The sequence below is a fragment of the Psammomys obesus genome, unplaced genomic scaffold (assembly GCF_907164565.1).
Source record: "Psammomys obesus unplaced genomic scaffold, mPsaObe1.curated_primary_1811, whole genome shotgun sequence".
NCBI classification, from domain to species: Eukaryota; Metazoa; Chordata; class Mammalia; order Rodentia; family Muridae; genus Psammomys; species Psammomys obesus.
The window spans coordinates 7,111,769-7,127,535 of NW_026596120.1; the positions used below are offsets into that span (position 1 = coordinate 7,111,769).

The window sequence follows — 15,767 nt, forward strand, 5'->3', positions numbered from 1 at the left end:
GATAACATTTATCCCAGTGAGCATCCCTTAATGCAAGATGGCAATTTTTCAGGAGGGGGAGGAACTGGCCAAAGGAAGGTCAGCCAGACTCCATAGAGCTTGGGGTGCTTAGATGGCCCGAAGTAAGGGGAAAAGAAAGGCTGAGTTTTACCCACTTAACTCCCGAAGCTGGCAGAGGACAGGTGTGTGCCTTCCTCTTCCCTAGCCTGAGAGTTGTTCGGCTCAGGACAACTTCCCCCGATACAAACAAGGAGACAGGATGCCGTCAAGCTCTGTCCTGCCTATCTGTGACTTCCTACTGGTGATGGCTAGTCTTCATCGTCAACTTAAGAAGCACCTATGAGATCAATGCAACTCGCCTCTAGGTGTATCTTCCAGGACATTTCCAGAGTCAAAGGTGGGAATGCTCACTCTAAATGTGGGCAGCGCAGTTCCACGGGCTGGCAATCCAGACAGAATAAATGGAGGAAAAGAGAAAGCTGCCCACTGTGGAATACTCTCTTCCCCACCCCCTTCCCGGCCACCACCGTCACAATGTAAGTTGCTGGGCTGAGGCGTGCCGTCTTTCCCATGATGATCGGAAACCTCTGCAGTCGCAAGGAGGAGAAATACTTTCTACCTCAGGTCATTGTCTCAGGCATTCTGTCATAGCACACAAGACTGACAAACACAGAAAACTGATCCTGGGACCCAGCTTGTGCTGTGACTATGCCTGACCACGTGGTAGAGAATTCTTTGTAGGAAGAATTCAGAAAAGTTTGGAGAAGCCAGCTAGAGACATCCTACAAGGCTGTTAGGCAGAGCTTAATGGGTGATTCTCAGGAGACCACAGGAGACCAGGATACTGACAGGAATGCCAACCAACAGCCCAGACATCTCATCCAGTTCCAGGTAGAAGCAATGCCTCATGGGAACTGAACCAAGGCCATTTGTGTTACTCTCTGGCAAAGAAGCTGCGTGCATTTTGTCCTTGTCCTGAGACTTCACACAGGCTGAATTTAAAGGTGAATAATGAATTAATTTGGGAGAGAGAGAGAGTCTCAGACAGCCCAGTGTCCAGGCTGTGGTGAAGTTTGTATCTTTCAGCCGTATTTACAGTGAGTTCTGGGAAGATGCAAACACTTCAAGTTTGTCCACAGGGGAAAAAAAAAAAAAAAAAAAAAAAAAACCCCGCAACGGTTAACACTGATTGTCAACTTGGCAAGATGTAGAATCACCTAGGAGACTGACCTCTGGTTTTGCTGGAAGGGGGGAGGGGAGCTTTGGAGCTGGCTTGGGGAGGGAGTCCCACAGTAATGTAGGCAGCCCCATCTTATGAGCTGGGGCCCTGGACTGAACGAAAAGAAGGTGAGCTGAGCCAGCATTCATCTCTCGTTCATCTCACCATGGCTGCACTGTGGCCACCTGCCTCACGGTCCTGCCATTGGGCTCTCTCCACAGAGCTGAACTGTAGCAAGCTGAAAGATACCTCTTCCTTCCTGAAGGTGCTCTTGTCAGGGTTGCCACGGCAATGAGAAAAATAACAAATACTGACACCATAAAAATGTGACCTCAAAAGAAATTAGAGCAGCGGTTCTCAACCTTCCTAAGGCTGCGACCCTTTGATACACTTCCTCATGTTGTGGTGACCCCCAACCACAAGATTATTCTCGTTGCTACCCTGTAACTGTAAGTTTGCTACTGTTACGACCTGTAGTGTAAGTATCTGAAATGCAGGATATCTGATATTCCACCCCGGTGAAAGGTCATTTGACCACAATGGGGGTCGTGACCAACAAATTAAGAACCACTGGATTAGAGAAATCACAAAAGGACATCAGGACAATCAAGATGCCTTGAGAGCATCTTAGGAATTGACTCAAAAGTGTGAAGAGTATCATTTATTTGGAAGACTCTGCCCCAAGAAGATAACTCCGTGATACCCTGACTACATCAGGTTTTTAGGAAATATTTCCTGCTTTCAACCATCAAGGCACTTAGAGGCCTCTTCAGCCATGGTCCAAGATGCCCTAGCTATTGCTTCAGGAGGCGGCAAATGCTAGCATTATCCACTATTCTGTTTTTTTTTTTTTTTCCAGGCATGCAGAATGCAAGGGCTATTGGATCATGGGGGATTAAACCTAGATTACAAAGGAGAGCTCAGGTGGCTAGACAGCCTGTGACAGATGTGGTTTCTCTGAAGGCAAGGGATTCCCAGGAGAAGCCAAGTGATTCCTCCAAGAGGGTAATAGTTGAAACTGTGAAGGTGAAGCCAAAGATGGCAGGAAGACAGGATGTCTGCTGAAGAAGGCAGCAGGCAGGGAGCAGAGACCCGAAACAAAGGGGCAAGGTGATCGCAAATGACAACGTCACAGGACCAAGGATGCTGGGCCTTTCAGAGCTGACATCATGACGCCTGGTGCCCATGTTTTCCCCGAGAAGTTTTAGTCTTGTTTTGGTTCCATCCTTTCCATTCCTTCACGCTGTCTACTGAAACAGGGATGTTTAGTCTGTGTCATCATATCTTCAAAACATGTGACTTATTTTTGCTCTTGCAGGGGCTCGTGGCTTAATGCGTGGGTGTAGGTTTAGAGGATAATTTGGATTTGAACATCGTTGCAACTGTTGAGACTTTGAGAAAGACTAAATGCATTTTAAGACATTATGAGAGAGAATTGAGCCTTTTGGAAGACAGAGCTGAAATGTCATAGCTTGTGTTATTATTTGACATGAGGTGAACTTGGGATGGTTCTTTTTTTTTTTTAATGTGTGCACACTTGTGTGTGTGTAAGGTCAGGTGAATGTGCGTATAGTGTGTAAGTAAGCCAGAGGTCAAACCTGAATGCATTCCTCAGATGCCATCTGCCTTACTTTTAGAATAAGGGTCTCTCATTGGCCTGGAACTTCCTGATTAGGCTAAAATGGCTGAGCAGCAAGTCCCAGAGATCCATCATCTGTTTCCACTTCCCCAGGGATGGAACTAGAAGTACACACAAACCATCATGCCCGGCTCTGTCAGCTTCTGCAGATCAAGCTCAGGCCCTTGTGTTTGTACAGCAAACACTTCACCAGCTGAGCCATCTCCCCAGCCCCATGATATCTTGAGTGTCAACTTAGCTGGACTGAGAAGTGCCTGGGAGAAGAGTCAGGCGAACCTCCAGTACTACTGCAGGCATTCCCTGCGTGCATCTGGCCTCCGAGATCACATCCGCCCTCTTCCGGCATATCCTCTCTGCCACAGTGAACTGAAACTCTGAGACAGTGAGCCAAAACCGATCCTTCTCCCCTTAGGTTGTTTCCTCAGGTGTTTTGTCACAGATGGAGAAAGTCTAACAATACACCACTCGGACAGTAGCAGACCCCAACCAAAGTCAAGAAGGGAAGGAAGGACCCCTGCACAGACACACATTTTGAAGTTTTTTTTTTAACCCTCCGGTTTTATTCTCAACTCCCATGTTCCTCCCTGTTGTCAAGACCTGCATCGGCTGGTATCAACTCGGCTTGGAAAGTTCTCGGTGACGTGTGATCTGAGAGAATACTAGATCACAAAAATCCCCAGCACTAGAGAGTTTAGAGGTGGCAGAATAAAGTTACTTGTCTTCTTATCCGAAATCACTCAAATTCAAGGAAAAAGAGAAAATAGGAATGCAAACGCCCTCTTGAGCAAAACTGGACACATTTGTAACCCAAACCACAGCTTATAGGGGAAGGCTGCCAAACACAGCCAGAGGCCTCCCAGAGCAGCGAAGATCAAAGCTAGTCCAAAAAACACCTCCAGAAGGCACCTTGCGGGGTCAGGGCTGAGGGAAAGCCTGCAGAGCAGGCCGGCAGCTGGGATTCCTGAAGGAAGACTTCTTTGGGCTAATCAGGAGCATCAGGCACAGGATGTGTTTTCTGATGTTGGGAGCGCTGGGAGCTGTGTTTGGCCTCTCAGGGAACTAACGGAGGGAAGCATAGGCATGCCTCCTTCACAGGCAGCTGAGTGTCGGGGAGGGAGGGCAGGAGGAGGACATGGAGCTCAGAGAAGCCCACAGCTACAGTTCTCTGCTGACTGAAAAGTAGCAACTACTAAAAGAAATCACCACCCCAGTGCTGGGAAACTTCGTTCTGTGAGCCACACTCATTGCAAAATCTGCAGCATTCCTTCTGCATCTGTCGGCAGAATCCTGATCCAAGACTGTGCACCTCTATCAGCGAGGCAGCATAACTGGACGTAGTTAAGGTGCTGGGGGGGGGGGGCTGGGGCAGCTCAGCCAGTAAGGTGCTCGTTGCCAAGTCTGAACACCGGAGTTTGATCCCAAGACCCACGTGGCGAAAGGAGAGGACCAAGTCCCAAGCTTTCTCTGACCTCAGCAAGCACCCCTTGACATAGTCACACCCTTCCCCCATGCCAGGAACACAAAACAAGTAAATGTCACTTAAAAATTTTAAGATGCTATCAGAGAAACAAAGGAGAAAAAGAAGGGGGAAAAAAGCAAATCAAGAAAAGCTGTCATTTAAAACAGCTGCTGTAAAGCAGATAGAAACTGTGATGGAATCGGTAAACAGTCTCTGCAGTTACTCATTTTAGGAGGCAGACAGTCTAAACAAAAGATTAAATTCATTCTACATAGCTATTCTAAAGATAACTTCCACCACTAACAATAAAACACAAACCTTCTAAACTGTCAGAAGGAAGGCGGCACAAAGTAAAACAGACCGTATCCCGGAGGGCTTTGTTTTAAGAAGCGATTGAAGCAAGAAGACATAAAGACCCAAGACATGACAGTAAAACTAAGACCGAAGTAGTAGCCATAACAGTGTACTCAAAAGTAAAGACTAAAAACTAGGAGCAAGACAAAATCCCCAACCCCATACAACACATGAGAGCCATCCCCAAGCAAAGTGAGTCAGAGCCAAAAACAACGGAAGGACAGACACACGGCCAAAGCTGTGTGTAAGTTCCACCTGACAACCTTGGCAGGAGGCAAGTAAAGCAGATTTCAAAACAGAAGTTTTAAATGAAGCAAAGGATACTACTTCGCAATAATAAAAAATATGATCCACAGCTGAAGGATCAAACGCCTCAGATGGAGCCCATAATTCAGAGCAAAAGCTAGAGGGACTACGGGACAGGTGATTTTAATTCTTGTCTTCCAGCTCATGAGGGACCAGTTGACTAAACGAGACAGAGACAATGAAAAGGCAAAACCTGCGTAATTAATATGCTAGATCTTACTAGATGTGTGTATTGTGTTCTTTGTCTCGAAAGCAAAAATGCATGTTCTTTCAGGTGTCCATGGAGCCATCGAGAACCTTTCCTGCATATGAGAGAAAGGGAGAGAAAGAGGGGGGAGAGAGAGAGAGAGAGAGAGAGAGAGAGAGAGAGAGAGGAGATAAAGTAGACATCACAAAATCCAATCACTGGGTATTTTTTAAGATTTTCTTTAAGAAACTCAGATTTAAATTTTCATATATAAATGCATACTATCTGGAGAGTTACACACGCACACACACACACACATGCACGCACACACACACACACACACACACACACACAAAACCATCTACTAAATCTGTGGTAGTCTCTTGCCGAGAGGAAACCATAGCTGCTGTGTACTTATACTAACATTTATTTATTTTTTTTACATTTGTTCATTTATTTTGGGGTGAGGGGCATGCAGGCCAAGGTGAGCCTGTAGAGATCAGAGGATAACTGTAGAGGAATTTTAATCCAGCAACAGGGCTGCTCTGATCATATCCAAAGACCTTCTAGGTCTGTGTGATCCAGCTGGAATTCAGACATGTCTTTTCACACCTTTAATCACATACAATGAAGGTAAAGTTAGTTTGTAGAAGGAAACAGCCATTTTGAAAGTCTATTGAGGAGCAGACAAAGTAACAAATGAGAGAAAGATTTGACAGAATAGGCTATGTCCAACTCTCATGAGAACAGCAGGGGAAAAGAGAGGCAACTTAAGAAAGAGCAGCACAGAGGGAGAGTGAAGAGACCATTTTATCAAAACAGTTGTACAGGGACAGGCTAACGAGAGAACAAGCTAAATACAGGTGAAGACAGAACGAGCCAGAGAATGAGAAGGAGCAAGAAGATTAGAACAGACTAATAATAATAATAATAATAATAATAATAATAATAATAATAATTTTTTTTTTAAAAATCAAAACAGATTGCTAATGTTAGTTTGAGGCCAAGCAGAGCAGAAGCTGAGAGACTCCAGTTTGAACCAGTCAGCTTGGAAGAGGCATCTGAGCCAGAACAGCTGAGTTGAACCAGCCAGCAACAGAAAGGCTGTTATAGGTGTCAAAACTATGGGAAATCCACTGAGGAAAGCTCAGGTATAATAGATCTGGCCTAAGAGAGAGGCTATATGTGTTGAGGGTGAAATATCTGGAGGGCTGAGCTACCTAAGCTCTTTGGGGACCAGATGATTTCATCTAGAGTTCCAGGTGCTAGACAGGGAGCTATGGGATTTGTTGTGTTCCCTGCTCTTTTTCTGATATTTTCCCATTTCTCCCTGTTGTCTCCACTTCCCGCCTGCTGATGCAGAGTAACCAGTTCTCCTCCCCACCATGGTGCACTTGTACTACAACTTCAAATAAGCTCTTCAAGTTTCTTCTGGTCAACTATTCTGTCACAGCACTGAGAAAAAAAAAGTAACTAAGACATATCTTACAGAACACTTTGAGAAAGAGAACGTTCTGATAATGGAAGACTTGAGAGGCAAGAAAATGCCTTTAGGGTGGAGAGAAGAGTTTGGGGGGAGGGGGAGAGAATGGGATAAAAAAGAGGCCCCCAAAGTAGCGGAAGTGGATGTCCCAGTACGGTTTTAGAAGACAACTTGCTTCTGCCCTCTCGCTCTTCCTATTGATCTTACTCAGCCCGTGAGCCTCAACCACGTTGTAAAAGATACACAGGTTTTGTGTGTGTGTGTGTGTGTGTGTGTGTGTGTGTGTGTGTGTGTGTGGCATGAATAAGGGGATGCAATTGCTGAACCTAACATGAGCCCAAGGAAACACCTGAGAGTCTATAGTGACTGCCCAAGGGCATAAGCTGGGAGGCAAGAGAGCTGCAACCTGGCTTTTTAATTCTTCATTAGAAGAATTGTACCTTAAGCTCCTATAATAATAGTCTAGGAAACGGAAGCGGTGAGGAACACTGCCCACTTAAAGCTAGAAGATGCAGAGCTGGCCCTGTGCTAAGCTCAAAGCCTCCTTTGCTTCTGATCGCTCTTGCTTCTCCATCACTCACCTCAACTATCAGCGCTAGGAAAGCGATTCCAGATCCAGCCAGGCACCGCGGCATACAGAGGCCGCCGCAGCTGTGGCCACGGCCTCCAGCCTACATCTCAGGCTCACAGCCCTGCCCATGAGGTACTCAATTTCAGCCGGAGAGAGAGAAGATTAAGTGGGTCATAGAAGAGCCATTGAAACCAGGCAACGTGTAGAAGGATCACAGTTCCCACGAAGAGGCCCTGAGAGGCCATGGAATGAAGGTATCAAGGTAAAGCCTACTGGATGCAGTGCAAAGCCCAGGATGTCAGAGACGCCAGTGAGCCCGCCAGCTTTCCCACAGACACTGCGAGGCAGACGGCATGCTCCTTCATTCAGAGGAATTGCGTAATGTGATGGAGGCCACATCACTGGTTGAACAGCAGACCTGGGCTGGCCTGGGCTCTCGCATCTTCCTCCACACTGCTTAGACAAGTTCCCTCCGGGGCATTGTCACCACTTTGCGTGACTGTTCTCCCCCACATGCTACCTGCTTTAGCCATTTACATAGCCTGACAACTTTTCAGGTGCTGTCGTTGGGGGCATTTTGGGGACAGCCCCTGATCAGTTTTTGACTGTCCCACGCTGGGCCACCCTGGCAGAGTCTCCCTCCAAGTCTTTATCTCTGTTAACCGCAGGCTCCCAACGTTCAGGGTATGACAAAGTGGGCGTGTAAACAGACTGTCCCTTTGCTGCTCCCCAATGCAGGGCCTCCATGGGCACTCATGTCAAGCCACTATAGAAAACCAGCAGCAGCGATACATAACACAAGCCAGGGACCTATGCTGCCTGGATTCCGCCTGTCCGCTGGGCCCTGGATGAGGACTTCTGAGACTCGGCACTAAGGCACTGTCAGCTCCCCCCTTGCCTCTTCAGCCTTCACAACGGTGGGAGCGGTTACCAATAGCATCCTCATCAGGCATCCGGGGAAGGACAAGATTCCCCTTAAGTTGTGTTAGTCTTCTGCCATTGCTGTAGCATTGTGCTGTGGCGTGAAAGTCTGTACCAAATGCCCAGAATTCAATGTGGAGGTGTTTGGAGTCAGGGCCCCTAGTTGGTGACTTCTGCCTCTTTCAGGAAACCATCCCTGCTCCCCCAAGCTTCTAGAGGCCTACTTCTGTTCTGTACACCCCGGTCTGGTCAGGAGGGACATCCTTCTGGACACGGTCATCTGCTTCTTGCTGAGGCCACCTTCCCCAAACAAAAGCTCTGCACACAAGGCCAACACACAGGTAGGTTGTTGAAAGGAGGCACCTAGCTCAGGGAGGCCCTTGGGGGGCTCTTTCAGAGAACAGAGCAAGGAGGGCTTCAGTGAGGTGGCGAGGACACTGAGCACTACACACGCCATGCTCTCTGAGCCGCTGGCTCTCGGCTGTAACCTGCTGGTCTCGTCCACGGAGACTGCAGTGCACCTCCTCCGCTCTGTGTATTCATTCAACAAACACTTAGGCAGTGCCTAGAGTGTGCCAAGCACCATGTAGCTGAGAGCTGGGGACACAGTAATGACTCTACCAGACTTGGTCCCTGCCCGTTCGCTCTAGCCAGCCACATTTCTCCTCTCATTTCTATTGCAGCATGGGGCCCACGGCCAGGCACACTGGACGTACAATAAAATCCAACTTCCTGATGGGAATCAACCCAATGAGCAGCAGGCACACTGAAGCACACCAAAGAGCCCCGGGTCCACTTCCCAAACCAAACTGAATGTTTATGCCATGCTCCAATGGCGATGCTTAATGACATTATCCCGAAGCATCCGCTTCATTCTGAGGCTTCAGTCATGACTGAACAGGAAAACAGAAACTCAAACTCTCCATGGCCCTTCCCAGATCCCTAGTGAGTTTTATTACTCAGCAGGGCAAAGAGGCTGTAGGAAGCAGCCTTGCCACACTGTTCTAAAAGTCTCGGTGATTTGCATATTATAATACACTGCACTTTCCACAGACAAGTCAGTCTTAGGGGCCTGGCTGGCTAGGCTCAACAGGGGAGGGGGCTGCCGTCAAGGGGCCTGATGATGGAAGGCATTTGGTGATGCTGAGTGACATGCCTTCTCTTCAGTGTGGCCTTCTGTTCAGTATAACCCTTCAGGGTTTAGCCTTGCTGGGGTCAGGAGCCAGGGCAAGTTTCATACCTTTTTTTAAACCAGCGGTAATGATGACTACCCCCCCCCCCAAGGGGGTGATTCACAGCTACAGGAAAGTATGAAATCCAATTACTCCCCTCCAGGGAAGGGCACCGCTGAGGGGTCAGACCCTGCGACAGCTGTGAATAATGACAAGGACTGCAGAAGCAAGGGGCTTGACACCACTAAACTTCCTTAAGAAGATGGTAAGGTGCTTTTGGGAGAACACAAACCTGACCAGAACACATTCTCTGCTTAGACCCTCCTAAGGATTATTTTGTTTTGTTTTGTTTTGTTTGAGACAGACTTCTCTGTGTAGCCCCGGCTGTCCTGGAACTCACTCTGTAGACTAGGCTGGGCTCAAACTCAGAGATCCACCTGCCTCCGCCTCCTGAATGCTGGGATTAAAGTCGTGCGCCAGGTTAACTTCTAAGCCAAATTCTAAGCCTCCCAGGAGGATCAGCAGTGCCCACAACGCTCCATGACTGCCTTCTCTAGCTCCCTGGCTGGCTGCCACTGTCTCCCCCACCCCGTCCCTGCACGCCTCCCTCACGTCCTGTCTTGTGTAATTCCATTCAGCTTGACCATCAACAATGCTGGGATGAACACCTCCTGCCCCTGAGGGCCTGTACTTGTCCCCACCTTATCCTGAGGAGCCAGACTGGGAGACTTCCAGAACGAGAGGTTTCTATGGTTGAGCTCCCAGGACATGTTCATCCCCAAGGGTCTGGTATAGAGAAAATGGTGGGTGAACTGCAGCATGAATAAACAAATAAAGTACCATGCTACCGACCTCCGGCTCTTCCAGACAGCTACTCAGGGCAAAGAAGACCTGGCTGGTCTGGCCGATGGACTGTTTGCAAACTTCTCTTGCTACAAACACTAAATTGCATGGGTATTTTATGAAAACATGACCACCCAGAATTAGCCTACCAACAGTGAATAAACTATGGAACCCCTGGGGCTTTAGCCACAGATGTCCATTAGATTTTCCCATAATACACACAGGGAGCTCACAAGACAACTGGCTAGGCCAGCCTCCCCCCCCCCCCCATAAAAGCAGCCATCTGTCCAGCCCAGGTGGGCCGACTCCCGACTTCTGCCCGTCCTAGTGCTCAATCAATGAGGTTTCCTCAGCTTCGCCTCCTCCTGGGGTTTCCATGGGAATCCTCCTCCCACACAGAGTCCGAGGCTCCTGGGATAAAAGCTCAGCTGTCAGCCAGCAAGAAGAGCAGGAGCTAGGAGGCAGGAGGATTGCTGGGGGGTGGGTGTGGGTGTGAGCAGGCCTGCCTACTCTACAAGGTCATTTGAAAGACACGCAGAACAGATCCAGTGGGACCATGAACAGTCCTGCTCAGTGGTGTAGCTTCCCCAGATACCTGTGGTTTGCTTCATAGTACAGCTGGGAGACCCAGCCTTGGTTCAAGCTGAGGCAGAGCATGGCAAACAGGATTGAGGAGGGTGCTGCCAGTGAGGCCCTCTAGGGAAACATCTATTAAAAGGACCTAGTAGTCTCGTTTATCTCCTACCTCACTGGACATAATGGCTTGTCTGAAAATGGGTTTCCCGAAAGAAAAGCCGGACCATTCACTCATTGCTGGAAAAGACAGGGGTGTGATTCACTGTAAACACAATTCACAGGGTCACAACCCAGAGAGGCGATACTAGCCCCACTTGCAGAAGTAGAATGTCCACACCAACTTTCCTGCCAACCCCCCTAAGTGTAACAACTCACAGCAAAGTCTTAAACTCCGCCTCCTCCTTCTGTGCATCCTTTCTCAAAACCTGCCCTTCTAGCCCTCTGCAGATGTCTCCAGCCCTGCCTACCCTCCCTGACTCAGCCTCTGGCTTCTCTAGATGCAACGTTGAGTGGCTTTGTAGTGCTTTCTTTCCATCTTAAGCTTCCCCCTGAGCACACGGCCACCTTCTCAAAACTGTGGCACATCTGGGGTCCACTGGAACTTGAGAATCATAAGTCCTGGGCTGAGCTCAGGCTCTTCCATCTCTCATTACCCTCTCTGTCACTCCCACTCAATGCCTTTTACTTCCCCTAGGTGGTGTTAGGCCTTAGGGCAATGGTTCTCAACCTGTGGGCTGAGACCCCTTTTGACGGTAAAGGACGCTTTCACAGGGGTCTCATATCAGAAATCCTTCACGTCAGATATTTACATTAGTCAGCAGCGGTGGCTCATGCCTGTAATCCCAGCATTCAGGAAGGTAGAGGCAGGTGGATCTCTGAGTTCTAGGCCAGCCTGGTCTACAAGGTGAGTCCAGGACAGCCAAGGCTACAAAAAGAAACCTTATCTTGAAAAACCAAACCAAACAAACAAAAAACCAAAATCAAATAAAATCACATATTCACATCATGATTCATAACGGTAGCAAAATTACAGTTATGAAGTAGCAATGACAATAACTGTACAGTCGGGGGTCACCACAATGGGGGGGGCTGTATTAAAGGGTCACAGCGTTGGGAGGGCTGAGAACCACTGCCTTACGGGGATTACTGAAGCAGTCTCCTAGGGAGGGCCTGTGATCTTGTCTTCATTCTTTAACCCACCCACCTCGTAGCCAAAAGGCCAAACCCAACCAAACTGCCTATCACCTGCACACTCAAACATGCTGACTGACAACCCAAGGGCCTCACGGTCTGTCCTTTTAGCCTTTCTCCAACCAGTGATGCCAGGCTCTCAAGTAAGTTCACACCCTTCCTACCCGAAGCTTTTGGGACCTGCTCATCTTCATTTCCTATTGACATTCTCTCACGCCTCTGTGGCGCCTCCGTGACATACTCCCTCCATCTCTCTTCCCCACTAACAGTCTAGTCCCACTGAGGTCTCCTGCATCACACGCTATTTCTAGAAGCCAGTGCCCGGCTAATTGCCACCCATCTTCTAAACCAGTCCTGTGCACACTGCCCACGTGTATGAAGAAGTACTTGCGTGAGCCAGGTAGGATGGCACACACCTTCAATTCTAGCACTGAGAAGGCAGGGTCTGGAAGATTGAGAGTTTGGGGGCAGCCTGGGCTACACTGAGTTCTAGTCCAGCATGGGCTGCAGGGGGAAAGCCATCTCAAAACAAAACAAAACAACCCTAAAATGAGAAATGCTTTTCAGACGGAATAATTTGTGTTTTTATCAACAAGCACCTTTTTTTTTTCCTTTTCGCAACTTAAGTATACATTTGAAATGTGGATTAAGTTCCGATTCAATGTGTGAATCAAGAATCCTATGCAATCAACACTCCACAAAGTTTATGACTGCTCATCTGGAGTATTTCCCGAAGGATGGGCCAAGCGGCTGCTTCCTGCAACCTCAGAACACATGCTTGTATCTGAGCAGCGGCAGGAAGGAAAGCCAGTCATGTAGGGACCATGTTTTATCTAAATGTGCTTCTAGGTTCTTAATTTTTTATTATTGATCTTTTTGCCAAGTATGAGTGATCATGTCCACACAAGTTAAGTGCATATATTAAGTACTTTTTTTTTTTTTTTAATGATTACCAGAAAAGACTTCTAATGACTTGGACCTAGGTCCCTCTACTGTCCTGATTTTCCACATCCAGTTCCTTGTTCTATCTAGGGAGCTCCTGGAGATCTTTTGTTACCGTGCCAACCGTGGAGGGCCCTTTCAGGAGCACCGATGTGTGGCAATGAGCCAGACAGCTTAGAAAAAAAAAATTAACAAACTGGAGCATGATGAGTAGCACTACGCCTTTTTCTCAAAGGGCAAAGACCTTGCCTCGGGCCTGAGCCACATCCTGGGACGAGAATGAAGTCTGCAGGACAGGCTTCCATGAAGGATGACAGGGTTCCCATCCTGTGACCAACTCGGGGTGGGAGTGGGACTCGGGAAAGGAATACGCCCTGGGAGTGTTGGAGCGAAACCAAGATCTTAGGCCAGGGTCTCAGGAGTGGGGGAGAGACAAATGATGAAAAACAAGGTGGGGTCCGTGTGGCCAGACCCAGAGGGCATACCCAGCCTTTACTCCTGGCAGCTTGGGGGAAGTTCTAGCTAGAGAGGAATTTGGTCTATTTACATTTTTGAGGATAAACTCTTCTTACTAAAGAATGGTTATTACCATTCGCTATCTGATTCTGAAAACAAAACAAAACAAAACAAAACAAAACAAAACAAAACAAAAAAAACCCCAGACTTTTCCTTACTGAGTGAGGTAGGGCACACGGGTTTCCGTGTTATTTCTGTTTGGCTTTCTGTGTGTGAACTGTCTGTAGTCTTTGTCCTTTGGGGCTCTTGCTTGTCTTGAAGATTCTTTACACATTTTGGACAGAGGCTAGAGCTCAGGGGTGGAGCCCTTGTCTAGCTAGCATACGCAAAGCACTGGGGTCCATTCCCAGCACACACCACAGATCTGTTCCAAATCGGAAGACAGGAGGCCTCAGCACTAAGTAGCAGTTCTTTCCTGGATTTGCCATGCCTTTTGGCAGCTTCCGGCAATGCCTTTTCCTTGAAGACTTTATTTCTGTGTCACTGAACGTATCATCCTTCCAAATCAAAGAGAAATACAAACTGAAGAGATACTTGGATGCCACGGCCGGGTGGGTTCATTTTGTCTGCAGCTTGCCAAGAGTGGCTTAAATTCTCTTCACCACCCTTGCTGTATGGAAGTTTAGAACATGCAGTCAGGGTGTGCGTCTCAGTAGCTGCGGCCTCCTGTGAAGTAGGACACGTTCTGTCGCTCTACCCTAAACCAACATTGCGTGGTTTGGGAGAGGGAATGTCTGGAGGGGAGAGTTTGAAGGAGCCTCCATCGGCCCGTGGAACAGAAACTGCGCGGTTTAGTTGAAAAGACGGAAGTGCCAAAGCAAGGAAACAGAGACCTCGGCGGTTAATGCACCGATGGCGTCCCACAGGGCAGGGTGGGAAGAGTGAACTTTTCCTCATCCCCTTCATCTCTTCTAGATCCAAAGAGGCTCAACAACTGTTTGGGGCAGATGAGTGGGAGGATAAGAAGAGGGCTGTTCACACCCAAATCCTGGAGTAGGGAGAGAGAGAGGAGGAGGGAAGAGGGAGGAAAACGGGGGAGGGGAGGCACAGAAGAGCTGCGGGCCTTAAGAGAAATCGCTGAAGGTCACACCTTGGGATGGGAAGCAGAATTCGAATTCAAGCCCGGAACTGCAGGGCTTGAGACAGACACACAGATGTGCCCTCTTCTCTTCTCGGCTCAGCAGTCCGCCCTTGGCCACGGGGCGGTGGGAGTCACACTTCCTGGAACTCTCCAGCCAGGGGTGTGGGGTCCCTCGTTTTTCCTGACTCAACCCGAGTGGGCACATTTGCTGCACTCATCTGCTGTACTCTGGGCTTTGGCTTCCTCTCTGTTTCCCCGAGCCCCGATCCTCTCCAAGTTTGTCTCACAGCCAGGCTGGGGACCGGGCAGTCTACACTGCCCCAGCGTCGGAGACAACCGTAACAATTACCCCCAGCGCCTAGGCGCTTACTTCCGCAGCCCCGAAAGCCACAGGCGAGCCGACCCCCAGAAATTACTGTTCTGGCCACACAGCTGAGGCAGCTACTACAGCCCTGGGAAACTGCATGATGTGCTCGGGGTCACGAGGCTGATCACCAGCGCTAGACCGAGCGCCTCCCGAGGGCCAGGCGCAGGTCCCCGCACCACCCCGCAGTCCCCTCCAGCACACTAGTAAAAAGGGGCACAATTACCATCCCCATCCTACGGACGGGGAGACCGAGGCTGCGGTGCCTGGCCCAACCAAGGTCACCCCTGAGAGTGACGGATGTACGACCGAAATACAGCCAGGTGACTGTGGGGTCAATTTTGTGTGTGTGTGTTGTTTCCACCACACCGAGAGCGGAGGGTTTCAAACCCACAGTCCCAGACGCTGGCCTCCTCGCAGGGTCCGGGGCTCAGCGCAAACCCAGCAGCTTGGATTGGCACAAATCGCGGAGACATTCCCGCGGACCGGGACCAGAGAGACACCCCCCCCCCCAAGAGCACCGGGTGTGACCGGTACTGGCCGGCGATCACCCCTTAACCGGAGCTGGAGAGAGAGCACTTACCATAAACGAGAGGGCCAGCGCCTGCCTGCCCGCCCGCCCGGGAGGAATCCCCAGCGCTGGCAGGTCCCGGACTCCCGGGAGAGGGTTCTGCTGCCGCCGCCGCCCACTCAGGGGCGCCCGAGCGACCCCGCGGGTGCTGGCTGCTGCTCCTTCGCCAGCGGCGCGTCCCCTCGGCTGGTGCCCGGCGGCAGCGCCCTCTCGATCCCCGCAGGGTGCCCTGGAGTTAGGGACGTTCTTGGCGAAGTTGGCGCTCGGGAGCAGCGAGAGAGGGCGCCGGAGGTCCGGTCCCGGGGTAGTGAAGCGCCCGACCCGCCGCCGAGCTCAGCGAGGGCTCGGAAGCTCCCTCACCCCGGCCGCCCC

The 15,767-nt window shown here is 49.6% G+C and overlaps 1 protein-coding gene across 1 annotated transcript in view; it reads right to left on the bottom strand.

Annotated features, from left to right (window-relative positions):
- Positions 1-15,442, bottom strand: part of Spsb4 (splA/ryanodine receptor domain and SOCS box containing 4) — a 63,310-nt gene extending 47,868 nt beyond the window's left edge. The window contains exon 1 of the mRNA XM_055629780.1: positions 15,408-15,442. The gene's annotated coding sequence lies outside the window, so the exon portion shown is untranslated. The remainder of the gene's footprint in view (positions 1-15,407) is intronic.
- Positions 15,443-15,767: the final 325 nt, after the last annotated feature.